At 34.0% G+C, this 23,316-nt stretch overlaps 1 long non-coding RNA gene across 1 annotated transcript; it reads left to right on the top strand.

Moving 5' to 3' along the window:
* Nucleotides 1–3,984: 3,984 nt before the first annotated feature.
* LOC120351906 lies at nucleotides 3,985–11,232 on the top strand. Its single transcript, XR_005571624.1, has 3 exons — nucleotides 3,985–4,181; nucleotides 5,587–5,674; nucleotides 10,919–11,232. It is a non-coding gene; the product is annotated as an uncharacterized LOC120351906 (long non-coding RNA).
* The last annotated feature ends 12,084 nt before the right edge of the window (nucleotides 11,233–23,316 follow it).

Genomic DNA, 23,316 nt, shown 5'->3' with positions numbered 1-23,316 from the left:
TCCAGGGAAAAGCCTACATTTTTTCTTTATTAGAAACGCTGCGTTCATAAAAGACAAATAGCAAGAAAAAATCTTTAAAAATGTGCTGGGTGCAAACCGGGGTCCATACGGTGTAGGAGTTTAGATAATAGGAATTTTAAGCTCAATCCAATATTAATTAACATCCATAGCGAGTTTTTTCTAGTTTCAATAATAATTAAAGTTGGTAAATAAATTCTGTCCGCGTGATTATTAGCATAATATTATTATATAGGTATTGTTTAACAGTGAACGTAAAGTAAAATAAAGTGTTTACCTTTCCTCTCCTAGAGTTGTCATCAATCACACCCACCAAAACCAATACCTCTTCTCATTTCCTTTAAATATTACAAATGCCAGTTCTTATTCGTATGGTAACACATGGCACAGTGGTGACAGGAAATACCTTATTCATCCCTCCTTTAGAAATGCTTATGCAAATTTTAGTAGCCTCAGTAGGGCAAGGAATGTGAAATTTATGTTGTTATAAATAGGCCTACTGTCTTTTTTCACAATCATACAAATATTTTTCTCCTGCTATAAAAAGTCATTAACATAGGGAGTGAAAGAAGTGTAATGGCAAAAAATGACATACATTTTCTAATTAAGTAGCCTATTTTATCAGGGCTACTTGACTTGTTAGTTAAAAATAATTTTAAAGTAGGCTACCCTTTTTTTAAACTTGATCATATAAAATACAATAACTAATTTCGAAATATGTTGAATCCATTATCAAAGTTTCTCTTAAGAAAAGTTCCAGAAAAACTTGATAATGGATCCAACATTCCTAACAAACTAGTTGTAAGGTATTGTATTTTATATGAAAAAAAGTTGTTTTCATAAAAAAGGTGTTATTTTACAACTAACATAAAAGATACCTTACCATACCGTAATTCAACATTACACTTTCCATACGTACGGTACCGAATCAACATCCTCTGCTTCTCCTCATACAATTTAGAAGAAAAATTCGAGTTAAATATTGAGTAAGGACATCTCTTCAATGTAATTTGTGCCAAGAAGTGGATTTCTTTCCAAGGAAGTGGAAGTGGCACTTGCGTGAGTAAAATAAGATTTCATTAAAATCACTTGAACGAAAGTGAAAGGAGAAGCCCACTTACATCCCTTGGAAATTTTTACAAAAATTTTATACACAGTGTCATATTGTAAGTGTAACTATGTAGTTACACACACATATATTTTTATAAATATTGTATTAGATTGAATATAACTTGACAAGCATAGTATGATGTGATCATGTCCGTTTCAAGTTTCATTTAATCTGGTAAAATTCATGACGGCGAAAAATGTACCTCCAAACATCAATTTTCTCTGTAACCATTAATCGAGAATAGTTGTATTATAAGCCATTTGATTTATCACATCATGGACTACAATATTAGTTCAATTCATTTTTTCAATAAAATAGACAGTTTTCTTGATAAAATAATATATATGTTAAAATTTAGGGGGTTTGTGATTTGATTTTTTTGTTTTCCTCGATTAACTTCGAAGCAAGTAGTTTAAAAGAAAAATGAGTCAAATAATTAATGTAGCCACTCTCATTGCAAATCCATTGATGTATATTGTTATGTATTTGCGACTCGATTTCACGCCGTGGAAGGGGAAACAGTCGACGCGGAAAGGCGCGGCTGACTCTCTTCGCCATAGTAAACAGCAAGCAGGAAATCAATTATCTGTGTAACTATTAATCGGAAAAAATTCTATCACATGCCATTCGATTCGATACATTATAGACTACAATACTAGTAGTATTCATTTCCTCAATAAATCACACAGTTTCCTTGATAAAATGACATGTATGAAAAAATTTAGGGGGTTTTCGATTTGTTTTTGTCTTCTCCGGTTAACTTCGAAGCAAATGATTTCAAAGAGAATTGGACAAATAATTAATGTAGCTACATTCATTGCGAATCCATTGATGTATATTGTTATGTATTTGCGATTCGATTTGACGCTGTGGAAGAGGAAACAGTCAACGCGGTACGGCGTGGCTGACTCTCTTCACCATATTAAACAGTAAAATAGTACGTATTTATAAAGCTGCCTCTTCATGTTCAGTGAGAATAGAAAGCTTCAGAGTAATTCGTTCTCACTATATGTGATAATATTGGTAATATTTGTTAATATTTGAACCGAATGATCAACAAATTAATCTACTTTCAGCTTGAAAATTCTCAACTTATCAGGAGTACAGTGTCATCATATAATATCTCAGGTAGGCCTACTATTTTATTATTTTTTTTGTTCACGTGATCTGATGATGTTCATTCCATTATCAAGTGTTTAAATTATAACGAGTAATGAAACAAGAAATTAAAACACAAATTAAAATACCTGAAATGACTAGCCATGCTAAGCTTGATCCACTCTTCATTTAGCCTACACGTTAGATCTACTCGTACCGGTATAAAATAATATTAAAAGGTTATTTCAGAATTATTTTCATTATAATTACTTATTTTGAATAGGATATATATTTTTCAAGTATTTTTAAAAGAAATTGGAATAGAATACCCACCAAATGACTTAATTTCTGTTGTTTTCAAATTTAGATTGTTGCATCACAGCTTTTTAAATTAGCCGCTATTTCAGGTTTGTAAAAAAAATAAAAATCTAATATCTATTATGAAAGCAAATATTGAATCAAATTATGAAAAATATATTTCTTGATTAATTTGATTTTTCTATCAAGAAATGATAATTATTACTAGATCAAATTTAATGGGATGAATACACAGTAACAGCTGTGTACACTCATTGGCAAAATCGAGAGACTTGGCAACGTTTTTTCATAATATCTTTCTTCACTGCCATTATAACGTGGATCTCACTATAAGGGGATTCACTCCGAGAGAAGAACAAAAGTATGTGCAGTACATTCTTAACGTATTTTCATGTTATATAATTACATTGCATGATGAATATAAATAAATAAATTCAAATAATATTATTAAATAATAATAATAATATTATTAAATAATAATAAATTTGCATGTTAATTGGTAGGTTGGCCATACTTCCATAGATGTGTCACGTGACTTGTCGATGCTATGTCGTGTCGGTGCTATGGTTTGTCGAGGCTGTGGTGGCAGGCTTAACTCTATTTTTCTTGTCGATGCTATGGTTTGTCGAGGCTATGTCGTGTCGGTGCTATGGTTTGTCGAGGCTATGTCGTGTCGATGCTATAGTTTGTCGAGGCTATGGTGGTTCCCCCCGCCGGCCTGCACGATATTCGGAGTTCCGCCTGTCAACATATTCGGAGTTCCATATATTTCCAATTCCGGCCAGCTGCAAGATATTTTGAGTTCCAGATATTCCCAATTCAGGCGACCCGTCTGGGATTGAGAAATGGTTCAAGTCTGACTTATTTTCTGGAATGATATGGACTATAGTGAGGTCCACGTTATAATGGCAGAGCATAAAGATAGAAGAATAGCGATGCCGATTCTCTGCATTGATTAATTATATTTCTACATTGTCAAAAACATAATTGGCATCGTTTTGGGCCTAGAAAAGGATTGTACCACCGGCTTTGTCGAATGATAGACAAGGATAGCAAAACCAAAGTTCATCGAATACTGTCATTATAAAGTTTACCTCACTTTAATTAGCTCACTTAGGGTAATTCATAGCTCATTATATATTACTTTTGGACGGAAATATTGGACTTGAACTTTAAACAGTAAAAACAACTTGTCTGATCTTTTTGGACTTGTTTTTCATTATCAAAATTTGGGAATGGAATACTTTTTGACCTGGTCTGTCGTTCTTTTTCAATTATATTCATATGATTTGCGATTGCACCAAAAAATAAATAGAAGTAATATAATATTTCCCAGATAATATAATATTTTCTAATAAATACATATTTATAATTTTTCAGAAAATTTAATATTTTTTCAATATAATAGCATTACGTTTATAGGTTATGTTATGCATAATAATAATGTAAAGTACATTTGCATTTTGCAACAGAAACAACTTCTTATGGAGTATTGTTTTACAGGCTACTGTAACAGCTTTTCATGTAATGTATTCAATTATAATTAGGATTGGGATAATACAAAAATATACTTTTTGGTTAGTGATATCTATTACATTGTGACATAATTTGGTTTCTCAATAATTCTCATCGTGAGGTAAGTTTAATGTGGACTAAGTTACTAAAGTTGAAAATATTATTTTAAAATAGCAAATTTAATTTATTTATAATAGGCTAGCAACTTTTATTAATTTCTTTGTTCTATCATTAGAATAATATTAGAAGTATGGGGTAATGAATAGGCTAAATATATTTAGACCTTATTCCCTATTGTTAGATATTTATGAATTTCATCTTCTTTTAAATGCTGTAGTTAGGTTACTGCATCATTTATTCAATAAATTAAAAAAAAGGATTCGCTAACATATTAAGTGATTTACATGTAGGTCTACTTACAGTCAGGCTACTTGTTGAAAAATCCATTTAAAGAAATGGTTCGAGATTAAGCTTAGAGTGGTTTAGCCAAATGTAGATTGTTTTATAGAATAAAGTTTTTCAGTGTTTAATAAAACGTTTTCCACTAACCAAATTATAAACTGAATGAAATTCAACCAGACTCACTGAAACCCTAGAGTTGATTGGATTGATTGTTTGAAGATAATTTATATATTCAGACTTCTGTAATTTGTAACATCATAGAGAAACAATAGCATAAAAAAACACCTCATGGTGTTCAATTTAATGGTATAGTATAGGGCGTTTATGTTTTAAATTTCACTGTTAACTCAAGTCGCTGATATTCCTATGGTATTTTTGCTTTATGGCAACTCAATATAAATATAATAACTCTGGTACTGTGAGGTCCACCTAATGGCAGCATTTAATTAACATTGGTGTTGCTATTCTTGTCTATTGTTTTTTTACAATGTGAAAATATAATTAATTCCACCTTACAAAAAGATTTAATTTCAATCATGAAAATATATGAATTACTAATTGAATAATATATTTTCTTGACGAATAAAATATTTTTTATTATTATTAAATAGAATGAACATTTATTATTAGGTTACATCAGATATGTTATTCCGAATCAGCTATTCACTATTATAGGAGCCAGTGGCAATACAGGAAATCGGCAACGCTGTTGTCCTATCTTTTCTACTGGCATTATAACATTGACCTAACTATAAGCCTATTTGAATGAATGAATTTATTTGCCAAAAACAAGATACAAACATAAAAATTAAGGAAATATTAATCTATTTAATTAGAAATTATAACGAAATGATAATAGTATTAATAAATTAAATTTATGCTCACATGCATGAGTACAGTAGGTGAGGCAAAACCACCGGCAGAAGGAAGATTCCTTGTGCGCCAGTGTTGTAAAATCAGCTGTAATTAACGTGTACATAAGTATTGCTGTATTTATTTACCCTCTTTGAATGAGTAGTTTTAATTTGATCGCCAACTTTTTTCATGCCAATGTTAAATTTAATATTAGGTATACAAAAGTTTTTCTTTTAAATTAACTTGAACTTATTATTTCTATTTTACAGTGCCAAACTGATTAATTGCATCCTAAAGGAACGTTCAAGATGTGATTCAGTAACTCATACGGTAGTTGCAATCATTAGTTTTGACCAAGTAAGTGAACAATTCACAATGAAATGGTATGTTTGCTTTTGCTCTAAATCAGTATGGGCTGGGACACACAGAGAACAATCTGCGGGAAGCGTTCAGAGTGGCCTTCATCAATATATTTTACATATTCATATCTATAACGCACTCTGATTCCTGTCCGCAGATAGCTATGAGTGTGTCCAAGCCACAAAGTTTTACCTTATTTATAAATACTGTGCGCCACCCACTTGCAAAACTTTTTACAGGTGACATTTTTGTAGTGTTTTGATTTGGATACTATAAAAAACAACTTGAATATGGTAATTTTTAAAAAATCGATTCAATTTACTTAGAATTGATATTCTGAGAAATCAAATATGTAATGAGACAGGCAATACTTCCTTAATCACGTTATACTTGTTTTCATCCCTCTGGAAACGCTGCTGCATCGTGGTCGTCAGGCTGGTTTCACACTCATTCGGTTCGTTTCGTTTTCGGCAAATTCCGATAAGTGTGAAATGGTAATTCGGTACCGAATAGAAACCGCATAGAACCGAACGCCCACTTAACACTTGACTCCAATAAATTCCATCAGGTTTCAATTTGTTGCTAGCGAGAGGCTACTTCACACACTTTCGGTTCGTTTCGTTTTTGGCAAATTCCGATAAGTGTGAAACTGTAATTCGGTTTGAATTCGGTACCGAATAGAAACCGCATAGAACCGAACACTTACTTGACACTTGACTCTAATAAATTCCATCAGGTTTCAATTCGTTGCTAGCGAGAGGCTACTTTCACACATTTATGGTTCGGTTCGTTTTTGTCAAATTCCGATAAGTGTGAAACGATGATTCGGTTTGAATTCAGTACCGAATAGCAACGAACGCCCCCTCGACACGAATAGGTTTTATCATATTCGAATTTGTTGCTGGGAAAACAGGAAAAAACAAAGTCTTCTACACACGCTGGCCTTTTTTGTTTTTATTTTAACCTGATATTGTGATTATCTGTTTCAAAATTTCCCAAGTCAAAATCATATGGTCTATTCAATTCTGTTAGTTCACAGGAACATTTTTTTCTCAATGAATAGTTTGCCAAAAAAATATGAAAGATATAAATTAAAACTCAGATTTTTTCCACGAATATTACATGATTTCATCAATGGAGAGAAGAGATGAAGTTTATATACCATGTGTCAAATCAAGGAACAAATTTTCAATTTAAAAAAAATAATCTCTCCAAACATCCAAAATTAACATAATCAAAAAGGAACTATTCAAATAATTCACAATTTTTAATTAACTTTTAGGGTCGGTTTCCGAGCTCGGGATTTAGCTAAGTTCTAGACTTTAACTGGCTTTAAACTCTGGAGTCAGAAAATTTGCTAATTCCGAGTCAGTGCGTTGACGTAGTCGAGGACTTAAATAGACTCTGGAGTTTAGAGATCACGTAAGACCCTGGAGTTTATAATTTCACTTTCTGTCTGAGTGAAGGGCTTATAAGTCCAGGACTTAAATTAGATTCTCGCCTCTTTCCGAGTCAAGGATTTACCAAAAATCGTCAAGTCCAGGACTTGAAACAGCGTGATTTTAAACCCTCGACTGGGGTAGGGCTTAAATTCAAGTTCTAGACTTAACTGAGCTAACACAATTCAGTTATTGTTTTGGAGTAGATAAAAAGCCAAATAAATGTCATCGAATACAGTTTTTTTTTTCAAAACAAATACGTTTTCAAACTCAGTAGCCTAATGAAATTTTTATTCATAATCACTGGTTAGGATCAATGATCAATAATAGCATAACGTAAAATGAAATTTTCATTCATTCACCTTTCAAAGGTTTTGCTTTGAATAGGCCTACAAAGAAATCGAAACGTATTTTTACAAAATAGTTTGGAGAACATGCTTATTTGAATTGCCCTGCTGCAATCAGCTGTTTCCGTTTTGCTATAATGCCAACAATACAACAGCAAAATATTGTGAATTCCCTCATGTTTACTGCGTTAAAGTCCTGGACTCAAATAAGTCAAGAACTTGATAGACTCCGGAGTTTAGAAGATAAAATCGTTACTCAGAAAGTCGATTTAGACCCGAGAGCTTATTTGAGTCCTGGACTCTGTAAGTCCAGAACTTATAGATCCCGAGCTCGGAAACCGGGCCTAAGTCTAGAACTTGAATTTAAACCCTACCCCAGTCGAGGGTTTAAAATCACGCTGTTTTAAGTCCTGGACGATTTTTGATAAATCCTTGATTCGGAAAGAGGCGAGAATCTAATTCAAGTCCTGGACTTATAAGCCCTTCACTCAGAAAGCGAAATTATAAATTCCAGGGTCTAACGTGATCTCTGAACTCCAGGATCTATTTGAGTCCTCGACTATGTTAACGCTCTGACTCGGAAAGCCAATTGACTCCATCTGATTTCGAATCTGACTCCAGAGTTTAAAGCCAGTTAAAGTCTAGAACTTGGCTAAATCCCGAGCTCGGAAACCGGCCCTAAAGTTTTGTTGTTCAAGAAATAACATCTTACAATTTAACACCAGCTGTTATATTTAAATAATATACCAGCATGAACTGTGAAGATCCAAACACAGCTGTGTTTGAGAAGAAAATACCTAATTAAAACCGTACGAATTAAAACCTGACATGTATGAAAGCCTCATCCACCGAACCGAATGAAACGGAATGTGTGTGAAGCGTGACTGAGCAGAGTAACTCTCGTCGATAGAGTGGTGGTCATGGTGTGGGTCTGTCTACACGGTCACTTTTCACGGTCTTCTTCAACTTGTCCTCTTTCTATGCTTCGTACAGTAGCTGCAACCTGTTCAATATTCTTTTGCTCAATAATTCAGACCCAATCCTGGCCAACGTTCAAGTCACTTCCACTACATGGATCAATTTTGCTTGTAGATGTTTTTATAGTGATGAGTTTCTTCATTTATTGTGAACATTCCTGGTTTCCATTCCACCATTAAGGCAGAAAATTTATTTACCCTCTTTGAATGAGTAGTTTTAATTTGATCGCCAACTTTTTTCATGCCAATGTTAAATTTAAGCTTACTAAAGCTAATTAAATCAGCTCATGATCAGTACGGATTTTTTTTCATCAATCGTTCAAAAATTATATGGCCGTAAAGATGAAAAACTTGAAGGCAGAAGTGTTTTTTCAAAAAATGTCTCACCTTCAAGGGCGGATATCTCAGAAACTATGAGAGATATGGAAAAATGTAAAGGACAAAACTTGTTAGTAATTTTGTTGCTTCAATTTTGCAAGAGATATAAATGTTCATAAGATGCATAGTTTCTGAGATATATGCGAAAAATGAAAAAATGGTACTTTCAAACCACCCCCACCCCTTTAGCTCAGGGGTAGGGGTGAGGACTTTTGATATGTTAATCCTCTAACTATCCTTAAAAGAGCTGTGGAGTTGAAAATTGTGTTCCAAACTTTTCCCTCTATACCTTCATTTGAGCATTTGTTGCCTGGACTACTTATAATTCAAATTCATTTGTTTTAATGAGAAGGTGTTCATGTGATACATGATTTCGATACAGAGTTCCAAGAAAAAATGAATGGCGAAAGCCGTACATTAATATCTCAACTCGTATCAGTTGTTGATGTAATAGAATTAGTAAATAATTATTATGTTGTACATTAACCAGTTGAAATCATGAAATGATCATTTAGGGCCGGTTTCCAAGCTCGGGATTTAGCTGAGTTCTAGACTTTAAACAGCTGAAGTCAGAAAATTGGCTTTCCAGAACGGGGCGTAGTCGTAGTTTTTATGATTATCTTTATTTTCTCATTTCTATAATTGGAAACGTTTTTTATTGACGAAGTGAAACATTCCTAAATGATTCAAAATAGCTGAAACTTAACACTATTTTCTTTTTATTTTCTAGTTTTTCGAAATTTAATTTAAACGTGGACTGTAATTACGCCCCGTTCCGGAAAGCTATCTCCAGCTGTTTAAAGTCTATAACTTACCAAAATCCCGAGCTCGGGAACCGGCCCTTAATCATCACACATTTGGTGTCAACGCATGCAGACGCATGTCTGTGCTGTCATAGCTTCCAAATAGTTTCAACTTATGTTATGATTGAATGAATGAATGGATAAATTGCATGCAATGAATTCTTCAGCTGACTAAATGATAAATCAAAACTACTTTTTTCTTATGCACTTTTAATGTCATTTGTTATATCCTGAAAAAGAACGATGGAGTGAGTAAATTTTGTTGTTCCACAAACTTGACCTGTAAAAAGGTTTGAAGAATACGTGTTTAAAATTTAAAGCTGATTGATCAATTCTTTCTAAAGTTATTGCAGAGCATACAAACAGACGGACAACGACTTTGGCCCTCAGTAAATCAAAAGTGAGAACTCGCTAACGCTCGTTCAATAAAAACCAACAATAATAATTTAACATTTTATTTATTTTTAATGTATTATTATCAATTATACATGAGCAAAAAACATTATGGTACATCAACATTAATATCAGTAGGCCTATCACATAAATTTATACAAAACATAGATATTAATGAGTCATACACAGTCAATAAGAACTTCTATTGCTTATTAAGGATATTTGGGTGGCTTATTGGAGTAAGTGATAACGCGCTTAAAAGCAGAGGTGACGAACGATGCAGCCTGTGGTGCTTTGATCAATCGAGAAACTGTAACAGAAAAAAATAAGTGGAAACAACAGGAAGATAATAATGTAAGAAAGAAATAATCTATGTATATATAAAAAAATGACTGTTTGTTAATTTGTTACTTTGTTTGTTCCCTATAGACTTAAAAACTACTTGACAGAACGGCATGACACTTTAGGAATATGTTGTGTGAATATTGGGGAAGGTTTCTGAATAGAATTTTTGATAGGGGGACTAATAACAATTATTTATTAATCCATTCTAGAGACCTATGTTTCCCAAATTGTCGGCCGAGCGGCTACCGAAGAACGGGAAGATGATCATGATTGAAGATCATGTTGTGATAATATGATTTAGCATCCAAAGTTAACAGCTGTAATAAACTTATAAATTATTGTATACTGGTATTAATACGGTAGTTTGGAGTTGAAATTTAGTTGATTGGTACCAGTTGTAGATAATGATTCCTTAGAAGACCTATACAAATAGTTATCACTCCCCTATCATTGAGAAACTGGGAAATGTTGGAAAAAATTATTCACCTCATGAGAGTTGTTCATATTGCATTCATTAATTACTGAAGAATGACAGAATAATTTACATTTTTTGTTTTAGCTCAGCTTATATTCATCCTAAAATGGAAGATGGAAAGAATATGGAATTCTGTGTGATTCATCGTATATCGCGTATTTCCTGGACCATCTATTGACAATCAAACGCATTAAATTCATCTTTGGAACACTGATTTACCTATCTATTTTATTTAATCCAACACTTTAATGATAGATATTTCTACTAATTGATTGAGAAGGAATATGTTTCCGGAATAATAAATGCCGCATGACTAAGCACATAGGAAGTCCGTATTGAGATGTAAATGAAAATATTGATTGTCAGATAAATTTAATGATTCAAAAAATAAAGTTAAGTGTGACATGCTTTGATACCAATTACCTAGTGGAATATTTAATGCTCAACTATAACAATAATCTTACTGAATTAATTTTTCATGACGAGCTGTAAGAATTGATAATTATAGGCTTATAGGAAGCAAGATTAATATATTAGTATTAAAAATATAAATATGTGTTAGCTTGCTTGCATGATAATCTGTTGGCTAATTTAAGTTTTTTTTTGTTTTGATGTTTACTTGCTTTATTAATCAAAATATGACTGATTCAGAACGAAATAGTCTGACTGCAGACTTTAGTGTAATGGATGGTTTTATGTGGGTTGACGAATTCAAATATCGAAAAAGCTACGTATCCCAGAAGGAACAAATCTCATATACAGATGTACAAATAAGTTGTGTTCAATGACCATTAGGACGGATGCTAGTGGACAAATTGTTTCCAGGAGTAGCGGTAAACACTCCCACCAGCCTCCCAAAGAGAAAAATAGTAGAACTCCTGTTTTATTTATTTTTCATTTTATTTACGGTTTAATGGCCTGTATCCGATTATACGGTAATGAATTTATACAGTGAAATATTTATTGATGATGATCAGATATATAAAAATTTAGTTTATTATTTAGTTTATTCAATTTCCTAGATGGATAAAAAATATATTAATATTATGAGTAAGAGTAATTCAAACCTACAATTTATAAAGAGATAATTTACGATTCAATACAGTTTAATACAGCTAGGTTGGTTGATTATGGTTACTGATGAATGAATTCGCAACTAATAAGTTCAAGTAGAGAGACAAGTACTAAATACTTTAGTAGACTTTAAGAGGTGCAATACCGATTTTATTACTGATGAATTATTATTAGAAAGATTATTATTACGTATTAATTGAAAGAATAAATTAATAAAGTAAGTTATTAGGTTATGGAAAAGATCTACGATGGAAAAAGATTTCTAAAGGCATAAACAAGAAACGGTTTATCTTATCTGCGCTCCTCGAAACACGACCGTCCGCTACCACTGCTCCGACTCGACTCCTGTCGGTGATAGTACTGTTGTAGTTTAAAGAAAGAAACCTGTGCCTTTGTTATTCTGAGTAGAACCGGGCGCAGTTAATTGATACAAATAATTGAAAATTATAGTCTGATCAAGTGTTTACTTACATGATTAAAGCTATAATGGCTGTCACAAATATCAGCTTCATGTGAACAGCTCAGATTTGTGAGCTAAGTGGCCGTTCTCCAGGTTTTCACTAAATCTCTCCCAAGTTCTTATCACGGGATATCAGTAGGTGCATTACTTCTCCAGAGATAGCTGCGCTTGTTCGTAATCATCTGAAACCATTTCTTCAATTATTTTTGGATTCAATCTGTAATAATAAAATTATGATTAATATTATAATCCCAGCATTCAGTATTAAAAAAATATATATTATCCTATTATTTGCTGTCAGCAGTAGGAACATGCTCATATGCAAATGATAGGCTGTCAATGTATGATTTCACATTTCAAGATTCAAGTTTACATTTTTGAGCTAGAAAAACATCAATTTCTCTGCATATCTCTTTTAGAATGCTCTTAAAAACACATTAAATATCAATATTAAACTTGAGAAAATAAAATATTAAATTATTTTGATGTTGCCTACAAAATATTTTATGAGTTGATAAGCATAATAGCTAGACATGTTAAAATGGTTATTGTTAATCTATCAAAGATAAAATTATGGTAGTTTTAGTCTTATCTAAGTGAAAATTGGTACAAAATTATAATAAATAAACGTAGGCCCAAGTAGACGAAGTACACCTAATATGAATGTGATGTTTTTGTACCTGACAAATGCTTTATGCTTAGACAATAAGTTAGTTTATGCTAGTCGGTATTCATAAATATATTTAGTAGAGTCACCTGCACAAGACGTCAACAGTTTAGTGGGAGTGGCAGGTGCATGTTTGATAAGAATGATAACTTAAGGTTGTGCATCACGCTTTTCAAAACTTTTTATGGTAACATTTTTCAAAGAAGGCTATTCCGATTTGAATACCATCGGTCTCACTAAATGAAGAACATCACAAGGGAAAACTCAATTCATAATTTTTACTTTTTGCGATATTTAGTTTAAATCTTGGGAGAGATCCGATCCATTGCTGAATTGGGAGCAAATAAATTCATGAAACTTTGAGGATTCATTATTCAAGATATTTGTTCATTGTAGACCACTATTTCAACCTTTGTGGCCTTACTTTGACTCTGCCTGCAATGTTTATCCTGGAATCAGCCTTAATGGTGGAATGGAAACCAGGAATGTTCACAATAAATGAAGAAACTCATCACTATAAAAACATCTACAAGCAAAATTGATCCATGTAGTGGAAGTGACTTGAACGTTGGCCAGGATTGGGTCTGAATTATTGAGCAAAAGAATATTGAACAGGTTGCAGCTACTGTACGAAGCATAGAAAGAGGACAAGTTGAAGAAGACCGTGAAAAGTGACCGTGTAGACAGACCCACACCATGACCACCACTCTATCGACGAGAGTTACTCTGCTCAGTCACGCTTCACACACATTCCGTTTCATTCGGTTCGGTGGATGAGGCTTTCATACATGTCAGGTTTTAATTCGTACGGTTTTAATTAGGTATTTTCTTCTCAAACACAGCTGTGTTTGGATCTTCACAGTTCATGCTGGTATATTATTTAAATATAACAGCTGGTGTTAAATTGTAAGATGTTATTTCTTGAACAACAAAACTTTAGGGCCGGTTTCCGAGCTCGGGATTTAGCCAAGTTCTAGACTTTAACTGGCTTTAAACTCTGGAGTCAGATTCAAAATCAGATGGAGTCAATTGGCTTTCCGAGTCAGAGCGTTAACATAGTCGAGGACTCAAATAGATCCTGGAGTTCAGAGATCACGTTAGACCCTGGAATTTATAATTTCGCTTTCTGAGTGAAGGGCTTATAAGTCCAGGACTTGAATTAGATTCTCGCCTCTTTCCGAATCAAGGATTTATCAAAAATCGTCCAGGACTTAAAACAGCGTGATTTTAAACCCTCGACTGGGGTAGGGTTTAAATTCAAGTTCTAGACTTAGGCCCGGTTTCCGAGCTCGGGATCTATAAGTTCTGGACTTACAGAGTCCAGGACTCAAATAAGCTCTCGGGTCTAAATCGACTTTCTGAGTAACGATTTTATCTTCTAAACTCCGGAGTCTATCAAGTTCTTGACTTATTTGAGTCCAGGACTTTAACGCAGTAAACATGAGGGAAATTCACAATATTTTGCTGTTGTATTGTTGGCATTATAGCAAAACGGAAACAGCTGATTGCAGCGGGGCAATTCAAATAAGCATGTTCTCCAAACTATTTTGTAAAAATACGTTTCGATTTCTTTGTAGGCCTATTCAAAGCAAAACCTTTGAAAGGTGAATGAATGAAAATTTCATTTTACGTTATGCTATTATTGATCATTGATCCTAACCAGTGATTATGAATAAAAATTTCATTAGGCTACTGAGTTTGAAAACGTATTTGTTTTGAAAAAAAAAACTGTATTCGATGACATTTATTTGGCTTTTTATCTACTCCAAAACAATAACTGAATTGTGTTAGCTCAGTTAAGTCTAGAACTTGAATTTAAGCCCTACCCCAGTCGAGGGTTTAAAATCACGCTGTTTCAAGTCCTGGACTTGATGATTTTTGGTAAATCCTTGACTCGGAAAGAGGCGAGAATCTAATTTAAGTCCTGGACTTATAAGCCCTTCACTCAGACAGAAAGTGTCTGAGTGAAGGGCTGAAATTAGTAAGCTTTAATTTGTTATATGACAGTTAAGTCCAAGAATTGGTACCTTTAAACCACCCCCACCCCCTTAGCAGAGGGGTGGGGACTTTTGATATGTTTACCTCCTTATTACCCTCAACAGATCTGCGGGGTCAAAAATTGTCTTCCAAACATTTCCCTCTATACCCTTTTTTGAGCATTCATTGCCTGGACTAAATGTCAACCAGGGGTTGGGTGACTGTCTAGCTTTGAAAAATATTCATGGAAAAAAGTTAATTTTCAAGATTTATACAAAGTAAAACCAAATGTCAACCTTCAAAATGTATAATTAAATTAAAAACAAATGAAAACCACTTCAAAAAATTATAAGTTATTTATTGCAAAATATTTATGTTTCTGCTGCCTAAAAATTTTTTGTAATGTCGAGGCATATTGGCTCCAGCTACAGAATACGCAAAAAATGAATATCAAGAACATATTAATTTTAAGCGAGGTGAATAATTATGTTTTATTAGGTATATCAGTCAGCGGTTAGACACCGAAGCGGTAACATGTAGAGAGTGTTTAATAGTATTTCAGCAATAGTATACATAGTTATAGTAGTGTCGTTTAGTGTAGTTTAGTGTCGTTCTATATATTCAATAGAACAATAGATTTGCTTACGCTAGAAAAATAGAGCCGGCTGTGAGTGGAAGTAGTTCGCGTGTGCGCGCTCGCGTCCGTGCGTTCGCGTCGCCTGCCGCGGTCGGTCACCTCGCGAAAAACGAACTGGCGAAAAAGAACTGCTGAGCCGTCGTAATAATTATAATACCAACCAGAATGAATGGAAAGGAATGGAAACTAGTTAAACCTTCAACTTTCTTAATTCCAGAATTTGAAGAAGTTGAAGATAGCTGCAATTCATCACCACCACCAACAATCACCATGAATGAAGGAGATTCATCTCCAGAAAAATTCATTCAACCAGACCAGCTTAAAACTCCTGCAGAGCAAATACTGTATAATGCATGGAAAGAAGCTGATAATAGGATGCGGGCAGCAGAAAGAAAAAACAACTCGATTGAGAAGAAACTAGAAGAACTTCAAATTAAGCTGTGTCAGTTGGAGAGCTGTAACGTCAACTCGGTCCCTGCATCTTCCAACAATTCGAAAGTTGTTAAGAGTAGTAATTCTGATCAACATCAATCAACTCCAATGAGGAAAAATCAACTCAAGAGTGAAAAATCTGCTACAGCTAAAAATACATCGCGTAGTACAGATTACTGCACAGATGAGGAGGAACTTGCCAAGGAGACGGAATGGGTGAGAGTGAAAAATGGGAGATCTAAGAAGAGGAAGCTGAATACTTTGCTTACCCCTCCATCAGAAGGAAAAACAACCAACTATAATAAGGGTGAGTCAGTACAGCAACACAAAGTCAAAAAGAGTCCTCCATTACCACCAGTAATAGTGGATGGCATTAAATCATACAATAACTTCCATGAAAAGTTAGTTAAGCTACTGCCAAGTCGTAATTTCAGTGTGAAACTACTTGGAGTAGACAGTTTCAAAATTAACTTAGTAAATGAGGAGGATTATAGATTGCTCACAAAGGAGTTGAATAAAGAGAAGTTTACTTGGCATTCTTATGAGAACAAGCAATCAAGGCCAATCAGAGTTATGGCTAAGAAGCTACATCACTCATGTGAAGCAGAGAATATTGTGGAGGACCTCAAAGATAAAGGGTTCAAAATTCTGAACGCAAGCATAAAGCTTAAATGGAGAACTAAAGAGCCCCTAGATATGTTCATGCTTGAGTTTGAAGCAGGAGAAGATGTAAATAAAATTTACAAAATCACCAACATAATGGGATGCAAGGTAGAAATAGAGGCAATGAAGAAATCTAAGCTCATTGCTCAATGCAAAAGATGTCAAGCTTATGGACACACCCAAAAATATTGCTTTAAAGAGTTTCGTTGTGTCAAATGTGCTGGTAAACACAGCTCCAAGGATTGCACAAAGGCAGCTGCAGAAAAGCCGAAATGTATTCATTGTGGTGAAAATCATCCAGCAAGCTATCGTGGGTGCAGTGTTGCTGTCGAACTGCAGAAGATGCGAAGCAAAAATATGAAGCCCCATTCAGGACCAATCAAGCAAGTGGATTCGCGCAAGGAGCATTCAACTCAACGCATACCTATTTCTTCCACCGAAATAAAAACTACGAGATTGTCAGCATTCGATAAACCCTCATCATATGCTACAAAAAAAGGTCTCGATAAGAAGATGAACAAAAATAATCAAGAGGATGGAGTGCTACAAACTTTACAGCTGATACTAACCAAGCTGGAAAAGCAAGAAGCACTATTATCCTCCTTTGAAAAAAGGTTACAGAAACTGGAAAGCAGCACCAACCCGGCTGGGAGCAGAAGGAAGCAATGAACCGCACACTGAAAATTATGACATGGAATGCCAATGGCATTCTCCAGAAGAAGCAAGAACTAGAATTAGTACTCCATAACGACAAAATAGACATCTGCCTTATTTCAGAAACACACATGACAAACCAATCCTATCTCAAAATCAGAGGCTATAGAACATACCATACTACACATCCAAATAATTCAGCAAGGGGAGGTAGTGCAGTAATCGTGAGAGAAACAATACAACACACTGAAGAAAAGGAATACCAAACAGATGAAATTCAAGCTTCTGTTGTATCACTGGAGCTCAAAGGATGCAAAGTGTCATTAGCAGCAATTTATAGCCCTCCAAGACATGCACTAAAACATCGAGACTACGTAGAATTCTTTAAACATCTTGGAAGAAGGTTCATCGTAGGAGGAGACTTCAATGCTAAAAATACCCATTGGGGCTCCAGGATAACCACTACAAAGGGTCGAGAACTGTTTAGTGCAATTCAGCAATTCAAATGTGAAGCAATATCAACTGGAAACCCAACATACTGGCCAACAGACATAGGAAAAATTCCAGATCTCATAGACTTTTTCATCATCAAGGACTTCTCCACAAACTACATCAAAATTGAAGACAGCTGTGACTTGACATCAGATCATTCACCAATTATACTCACATTAAGCGAGAGTGTAATAGAACGAGAACCATCTCCATTTCTCTGCAATAGATACACAAACTGGGAACAATTTAGACTCATACTGGAGGAAAGCATAGATCTCAATGTACAGCTTAGAAGTAAAGATCAGCTTGAAGCAGAAATTGAGAAATTTGTGACCTCCATTCAGCAAGCAGCCTGGGCAAGTACACCAGAAATAAAAAGGAGGACTCAAGGCAACAACTATCCTTCTGAAATAAAAAATCTTCTATTACAGAAGAGAAGAGCAAGAAGAAAATGGCAAAACACTAGGGATCCAAGAGACAAGACTGTGCTGAACAATTTATCCCAGCAGCTCAGAAGAGAAATAAAAAATCTAAAAAATGAAACATTCTCCAAGTATCTCACTGAGCTGACTAATGAAAAAAGTACTGACTACTCCCTATGGAAAGCTACAAAGTGCATTAAAAAGACTTCAAGCCAAAATGCACCCATTAAAAATGTGGATGGTACGTGGGCTAGAGACAATAAACAAAAATCAGCTAGGTTTGCAAATCATCTGGAGAACATCTTTAAAACTGATGACAGCTATGATGATGATGATGAACATCTTCCACATACTGTTCAAGAATCAGCGAGGATCACACCAGTCACTGTAATTGAAGTGGAAAATATGATCAATAGTAGCATCAAAACCAGGAAGGCACCAGGGTTTGATCTCATAACTGGAGATGTATTGAAACAGCTTCCAAGGAAGGCTTTCTTGAAGCTTACATTCCTCATAAATACATCTTTTAGGCTGAGATATGTCCCAGATTACTGGAAAGTTGCAGAAGTCATAATGATTTTAAAGCCTGGAAAAGCACCACATGATGTTACATCTTGCAGGCCAATCTCTCTCTTACCTGTAATCTCAAAACTATTTGAAAAACTGCTCTTGAAAAGATTAAAGCCAATTATAGAGAGTAAGAAGTTGATACCAAAACATCAATTGGATGTTTGATCATTTGGATTTAGAGAGAAACACACCACCATAGAGCAAGTCCACAGAATCACCAATTTAATTGAGATGGCTCTTGAAGAGAAGAAAATTTGTAGTGCAGTATTCCTGGATGTTGCCCAAGCATTTGATAAGGTGTGGCATAGAGGCCTATTAGCAAAATTAAGAACTATGCTTCCAATTGAATACACTGAAATATTGGAGTCATATTTAGTGGGAAGATATTTCAGAGTCAAGCAGGAAGACGCCTATTCAGAGCTAAAAGAAATTGGAGCAGGAGTACCTCAAGGTAGTGTTCTTGGGCCAATTCTATATCTACTGTTTACTAGCGATCTACCTGAGTTGGAAAATGATACAGTGGCAACATTTGCTGATGACACAGCTGTACTAACTCTGGGCGACAACAGTCAGGAATCTATGAGGAAACTTCAAGATGCGGCTGATGAAATCTCCAGTTGGGCTAAACTGTGGAAAATCAAAGTGAATGAGACCAAGTCTGTTCAAGTCAACTTCACAAACAGAAAATGTGAGCAAATTCCCCTAGCCATCAATGGGAAACCTGTTCCATTTGCTAACGAGGCCAAATACCTAGGCATGACTCTGGATGCAAGGCTGCGTTGGAAAGCACATGTGAAGAAGAAGAGAGAAGAACTAGGTATCAGATATAGAAAAATATACTGGTTGATAGGCCGAAATTCTGCTCTTTCAACTTACAACAAGATCCTCATCTACAAACAAATCCTGAAACCAATATGGATGTATGGAATCCAACTCTGGGGCTGTGCCAGCAAGAGCAACATTGATGTAATCCAACGTTTCCAGAACAAAGTTTTGAGGAACATTGTCGATGCTCCAAGATTCAGCCGAAACGCCGACATTCACAGAGACCTGGAGGTGGAGTTCGTTGCAACAGAGATTGGGCGCTTCGCACGCAAGCATGCAGTCAGGGTCCAACGGCATGAAAATGAAGAAGTCGCTCAGCTACTTGACAACACACATATGCTGCGCAGATTGAAGCGGACCAAACCCTTCGAGTTGTGTGGTGCTGTGGAGTGAAAGTGTCAAAAGCAGAGCAGTGTTGATAGTGTGAATGATATATACTTTATTATTATGTATATTATAATACATGATACTTTATTTATATATATTACTATTATTATCTAATGTTAATTCCAAGTTAGTTGCTAGAAGTAGTAGTCCTGGTGAGAACTACCTATCTTATTAATATTTAACCCGTTATTATATTAGGAAAAAATTGCTCATTAGTCTTTTTAGACTAGATTGCAATGGGATTAAAAAAAAAAAAAATTAGGTATAATACATTATATTTATCATATTTTGAATTGTATTCACATAATATATCCTGCATAATAACACAATTTCTATACTGGGACAAAGTCACCATAATTTTAACCTAAAATGACTTTCTAAATGATCACTATCTATACCAATTAGAATAATAATAAAAAACAAAAATGAAATGTACTCGCCAATATTATAAGTCTTTTAGAAATAAGTTTTCCAATAGGCTATGACGTTTTCAGACAACAAAATTACAAGATGAAGCAAGAAGCTAGGTTTTATGTCGATAATTCAAGTAATATATCGAGATTTGACAAGATATCAATTGTAAAACCTAGATAATGATGATCAGGGCTAAGGATATAAGTGTTAAACATTGATTTCGGATAACAGATATCGGAGATAAAACGATTTGAATCTTTTTCCGCAACGTGGGTCAAAGTCACCCCGGTCGACGGTATTTTACAAAGGCGACTTTCTAAGTATTATACTTATAAAGTATGATACTATTATAAGTAGTGTTATAATAAATGAGGTTATGTAGAGTTCTTATTTTATTATTGTATTAACTTAATGATAAGTTATTAGGAAAAATATAAAATAAAATAAAAATTGCTATGGATTCACAAAAAAGCTTTTAGTGCACCCAATAAAACACAGAAAGCAAGATAGGCTAAGGGGCTGCTATCTGTGATAATAGGAAAACTTTATTTTCTATATGAAAACATAGCAAATCAAGTATAGGTGCATCAGTACCTAGGTTTACTTATTGCAAATGTTAATTAATTTTATTAAATTATTGGAACACATCAACTTATATTTTATAGATTTTATAAAGTTTCTAGTGTTTAATGGTTCCGAAGACCTGGCATTACTGGCAAGCGCTGAAGAAGTTAAATCATAAAGAAGTAGCCTAAATAAACCATTTACAAAACTTAACTACATTTAGTTTTAATAGGTTGATATTAAAAGAAAACTCACTTGGTAGGTTTTTGATATTCCATTAGCTTCATTAACTTGAACCATTCGTTCACCACAGAAAACTCAAAATATAAGGTACAATATAGGCAGTAGTAAGGATGATACACAGGAAAGCAATTGCTATTGGTATCTGAAAAATAGTTCCCAATTAGGCCTAGCATAAATTAAATAAAATATGCTAAGTGAATTATGATCAGAATAAAACTAAATAGCCAAAATAAGTTGAATAAATAAAATTAATATGGTATGCTACTCTAGATTTAAGTTTGCTGTTTTTGAAAACATTGAAAATATAAAGTTGTTTTTCTTATTGTATTACTTCATGTGATACCCATGATTATCATAGATGTTATCATAGATAAATAGCAACATAAACTGTCATAATATTTCAATAGAAAAATTCAAATTAGGCTAACCTAAATAATGAAATACATACCAACATGAGAGTCAGTTTCTTTCTTGTTATAATAATGATTTTTTTTATTAGGTAGTCTACATTATTGTTACTTTATTCTATAACTATTACCAAAACCAACCGTGAAAACACGAATTAAAATTATATTGGTTTATAAAATAATAGTCATGTACATACCGGTATTATGCAAGTTTTCAAAATTTTATTCTGTTATCTGTTTCAACACAAACCACTATGTCTCAGACAGCACCGTATCGCGCATGCGTTAGCAACGGATTTTTCCCGTTCCATTCAGTCAGATCTTTGAATGTAACGTTCTTTGTGATGATGGTTACCGAGCACTGTAACTGGAGCCAATCGTCATTCTATTTGATGAAGATATTATTATCCAATGATGATTTATCATTAAATTCAATATAATAATCAATATATTATCATTTTATTTGATAAAAGAAAGAGTACTTTTGAAAAATATAATTAATAAAATATAACAGTTGTTATTTTTAACTGTTGTTAAAAAACACTATAACTAAGTCAGCATTTTGTCATTTCAAAACAAAAACCGAACCCTCAACCTCCCCTATTACATTTAGAACATCAATAAACATAACTATTTTAAAAACCTCCAATCCCTTCCAGCATATTGCAATTTCAAAGCAAAATCCTAACCTCCTAACTTATCTTTCCACCTTTGAAATATCAAAAAGCATAATTCTACCTTGACCCTAGCCCTTTCTAGCATATTGCAATTTAAAAGCGAAAACCTAACCTAACCTTATGGAACATTATCAAAAATAATCCAAAAAAAACCTAACCACTAACCCCTAACCCCTTCACATTTAATAATTTAGATTTCAAAGCAAAATCCTAACCCCCTAACCTATCCTTTCACATTTGAAACATCTTCTAGCATATTGCAATTTCAAAGCAAAAACCTAACCTATCCTAATAACACATTATTAAATATAACCTAAATAAAACCTAACCTCTAACCCTTTCACATTTAATACTTCAGATTTATTTGTCATCTTTAGAACAAAACATAAACATGTGGTTCATTTCATGAACATGTTCACAAACATGTGGTTCATTTCATGAACATGTTCAAAAACATGTGGTTCATTTCATGAGCATGTTTACAAACATGCGGTTCATTTCATGAACATGTTCACAAACATGTGGTTCAAAGCAAAATCCTAACTCCCTAACCTATCCTTTTACCTTTGAAACATCAAAAAACATAACTCCACCTAGACCCTAGCCCCTTCTAGCATATTGCAATTTTAAAGCAAAAACCTAACCTATCCTAATAAAACATTATTAAATATAACCTAAATAAAAACTAACCCCTAACTCTTTCACATTTGTTGAACAAGACAAGGATAGCAACACCATTGCAAATCGTACACTATCATTATAACGTGGACCTCACAATAGATACTCAAAGAATACTTTTGAATAACTATGTTATAACTGTGACTGTTGCTGGCCGTTACTCTGTTTCTGAGACAAAGAGAAGCTCCTGTTTCAACAAACAAGACTGACGACTGTTGATGTGTTGATGAATTTATTTT

Source organism: Nilaparvata lugens, chromosome 6, assembly GCF_014356525.2.
Source record: "Nilaparvata lugens isolate BPH chromosome 6, ASM1435652v1, whole genome shotgun sequence".
NCBI classification, from domain to species: Eukaryota; Metazoa; Arthropoda; class Insecta; order Hemiptera; family Delphacidae; genus Nilaparvata; species Nilaparvata lugens.
This window is presented reverse-complemented; position numbering and strand designations above follow the sequence as displayed.